The following is a 4,490-nucleotide window of genomic DNA, read 5'->3' on the forward strand; positions in this document are numbered from 1 at the left end:
GTAAAAACAAAAAGCTAGAACATGCATTTGGTGCACATCTGTATGTGAAATGGTTTGCTGGCATCTACCAGAGTAGAAGGATGATCCAAGTTAGTGCCTTTTCCCAATGTATTTCTGAAGTAAAACATGCATTTCTATAGACATTTTTTCTCTGTCTTCTTTATCTCCAGTTGTAGTAGTTTTAGGCTGTACCTTGAAAAATTTCCACAGATCTTGAGCAGAAAGTAGTAGAATGTAAATAAATTACTATTGGATGTAAAAAGAAAAAGTAATGATAAATTCTAAATAATCCCATTGGACAGACTACTAACAACGTTGGTTTGGATAAATTAACTTTCTCTCCTTTCGTCTTCCTCGTTCTGCAGATACTAACTTCTGGCTTCTGCGGGCTTTGCTGACCTTGAATGCATTCTTCTTGTGGTCAAGTAACTAACAGCAACTCTCTGTTCTTCCTCTTATCCCATGTAGAGGGGGGTAGGGAAGGCAGCAGGGAAGGGGAAGCAATTAGTATCCCCCTGGTTTGTCCAGGGAGGTTCTTCTGCTATTTATAAATTGTATGTGTAAATATTGTGTATTTTGTACATATTCATTGCATTGCATTTCTAGATTGTAGTTCTGCTTGTAAATACAGCTTCATTTACTTCCCTCTGAGCTAGTCTGGCAATTTTATGTTGGGGGGAATTTTCAACCCACCACACTAGTCAAAATTCCATTGAGGAATTTTGTATCATTCTGATCCTTTTAGAAATGGCCTCGCAGTGTCTTTGCTTTCTTGCACACGTTTCCACTGCTATCACTGTGTAACTGAATGCAATTTATGTATGTCTTTAAACTGTGTAGATCAGGTTTTCTAGCTCTTGTAACTAAGGCAATTCAAAGCTTTAAGCAGGCTGCAAAACTTAATGGAGCAACAAGTCCAACAAGCCAACATACAGAACAAACCAATGAGTTCCAGACTCCTGTTAGAATGGAGCTCACACTGGTTGTATCGGAGACCACATTTTTAGCTTGATGCTTTGAATCCATGTTCAGTAAAGAACTTACTGAAATGTCCAAAGTAATAACCCTACACATTAAGTACAAATCTAATTTTTCAATTAGTTTTTCCTCAGATCATGGACAGTAATTATATATCACATTTTTTGACTGGTTTCTTCCATAGACCATTTCACTTTTCCATGTATCTCTTCTCCAGTGGATTTGAAGAACTCTGGAGTTTATCCTTTGAGCACATTGTTGCTCTTTAGGTACTTTTGACTCTAAAATAATTATTCTTCCTTCTTTAGAATCTTTTATTGGTGTAGGGGTTTTGTGGTGTTGGCTTTTTTTCCCCCATCCATTGAAATTTACTGAATTGTGTATTGGGTCATGAATCACACCCCAAAAAAAGAGGAAACTTTACAACTGTGATCTACTTATGACACAGTACTGCTAACACAAAGGACCTTCCTAAGTTTGTTAGAGACTATCTGTTTCTTAGAGAATATCTAATGCTAAGTGTGTGATAATTTGAAATAAGTAGTACAAAAGCAAGTAAGAGTCCTCTGAAATTGCATGATAGCCTTTGAAAAGAAGTCCAAAGAGATGGTAGAATATATTATGAAGTGTGACACTGACATTTATATGAAAAAGAATATGAAAATGTTTCTCTCAAGTGGGAGACTTAGAGAGGACCTTATCACTCCCTACAACTACTTAAAAGAAAGTTGTAGTCAGGTGGGAGTCAGGCAATTTGTGACAGGACAAGAGGGCATGGTATGAAGCTGCACCAGGGGAGATTTGAGTATTAAGAAGCACTTCCTAATGGAAAGGGTAATTAGACACTGGGATGGACTGCACAGGGAGGTGGTGGAGTCACCATCACTGGAGGTCTTTCAGATAAGCTTCGATATGGTGCTTGGTGGCTATAGTTTAGCTGATGTGGTGGTGTTAGGTCATAGGCTGGACTTGATGATCTCAGAGGTCTTTTCCAGCCTCAAGAATTCTGTGATTCTGTGAAGTAAGTTCCAGACTTCTAGCGAGTAACTTAACTGCAGTCTTACTTGTCACAAAACATTTTTTTGAGCGTTTGTTCATGTTTCCTCGTCCCTGGACATATCAGGAAAATCTAGGAAATCCTAGCAGTGCTTCAATTGGAATAGATGTATTTTATATGTACTGGACAAGCATAACAGCAGACAAGCCAGCTCATACAGAAACCAGAACGCTTTCTTACCGACTAAGTATTTCACTAGCAGAAAAGGCAAGCTGGTTTGTGAGTAAATCAGACTTTGTTCCACCTTTAGTCTGCTCTGTGATCTAAAAGTAGGTTATTTCAGTGACTTGTTTGTTTCAGTTTTTCCCCCTTAGGGAGAAATAAAAAACCAAGTCTCCCTTGCAAAAGTTTGGCGTTAAAGGCAGAAAGTGCCATGAAGCCACATTACTACAGTAATTTGATGAACTAGGAATGGTCAAATGATTTTAAAAAGTCAGAGACCATCCTTAGTTAACTAAAATACATTCTTGTCATATACAAGAGTAGCATTTACAAACAGCTTATATCCAAATAATCAACCAAAGAATGAATTAAAGGAAAGAATGTGAAGTGGATTCTTCTTTGCATAAAGGAACTAATAAATGATTTTTCCATACAGCAAATATCATAATGAATATAATTACATTTTTAAATTTATAATGTGTATTTTAGAACAATACAACTCCTCTGCAGCTTGCTTTAGGCTTTTATCATAGAATCACAGAATTATTGAGGCTGGAATAGACCTCTGAGATCATCAAGTCCAGCCTATGACCTAACACCACCACATCGACCAGACCATGCTACTACATACCACATCCAATGTTTCCTGAAACACCTCCAGGGATGGCGACTCCACCACCTCCCTGGGCAGTCCATCCCAGGGTCTAATTTCCCTTTCTGTGAGGAAGCGCTTCCTAACATCCAACCTAAACCTCCTCTGGCACAGGTTCAGGCCATGCCCTCTTGTCCTGTCACAAGTTGCCTGGGCGAAGAGCTCAACCCCCACCTTACTACAACTTTCCTTCAGGTAATTGTACAATGTGATAAGGTCCCCACTGAGCCTCCTCTTCTCCAAGCTAAACAACCCCAGCTCCCTCAGCCTCTCCTCATAAGACATTCCCTCCAGTCTCTTTACCAGTCTTGTTGCCAGACACCTAGACAAGTTACTTTTTCTAGTGCAATTACAGATAACATACAAATAAGATACAAAAATAAATCCTTTACCTGATAAAAAAGATTTTTTAACAGTCCATTAAAAATAAGGATTTGGCCCTTCCTACAGATGGGAAATATGTCCAGAAACAGAGTCTTCTCTGAAGGTGCAAAACTTGCCTGAAAATCAACTTAAAATAGTCACTTACTAGAGAAGAACAACACTTCCTTCAGAGGTCAGCGGTGACTCAAATGGAATGTATACTATTCTACTTTTTTTAATGAATTGGTCAGGCTGCACCTTGAGTCCTGTGTCCAGTTCTGGGCTCCTCAGTTTAAGAAGGACATTGAAACACTTGAACGTGTCCAGAGAAGGGCAACAAGGCTGGTGAGAGGCCTTGAGCACAAGCCCTATGAGGAGAGGCTGAGGGAGCTGGGATTGTTTAGCCTGGAGAAGAGGAGGCTCAGGGGTGACCTCATTGCCCTCTACAACTACCTGAAAGGTGGTTGTAGCCAGGAGGGGGTTGGTCTCTTCTCCCAGGCAACCAGCACCAGAACAAGAGGACACAGTCTCAAGCTATGCCAGGGGAGGTTTAGGCTCGAGGTGCGGAGAAAGTTCTTCACCGAGCGAGTCATTCGTCATTGGAATGTGCTGCCCAGGGAGGTGGTGGAGTCACCGTCCCTGGAGGTGCTCAAGAGGAGATTGGACGTGGCACTTGGTGCTATGGTCTAGTCATGAGGTCTGTGTTGATAGGTTGGACTCAATGATCCTCGAGGTCTCTTCCAACCTTAGTTATACTGTGATACTGTGAATCTTCTTGTACACATCTTACAACACCAGAGTAGCTGAGTCGTTTATTTCAGAACTCATACATAGAAGCACATGTAACAGATTGGGATAAGAGTTTACATATTTCAGCATCACTTACTTTAACCCAGCTGCACACAAGACAATTATTCAAATTACCAAAAAAAAAAAAAAAAAAAAAAGCCTTACTGGAACATTGATTGTAACAATTTTTTTCTTCTCAATTCCATTTTGCAAAACTAACAATGAATTAAAGAAAAATTAAGGCAAAATACTCTTTTTTTTTTTTTTAAGGGGTATTTGTGGAACTCGAGTATAAAACATTCTTCTTTTCAGAAAATACAAAAGGCTTAAACTTTTCTTGTTTTTTTAAATCCTGAATGTTTCTAGAACTATTATGGCATTGGTAAAGTCAACACAGATTCCCTCTAACTTCAGAAAGTGGTTCTCAAAAATAAAACAACAGTTCCCTAGTGCACTTTATAAAGAGAAAAGATCAAAAGTACTAACTGG

Source organism: Melanerpes formicivorus, unplaced genomic scaffold (genome assembly GCF_026170545.1).
Source record: "Melanerpes formicivorus ecotype bairdi unplaced genomic scaffold, bMelFor1.0.p_v2 SCAF_4, whole genome shotgun sequence".
Classification (NCBI taxonomy): domain Eukaryota; kingdom Metazoa; phylum Chordata; class Aves; order Piciformes; family Picidae; genus Melanerpes; species Melanerpes formicivorus.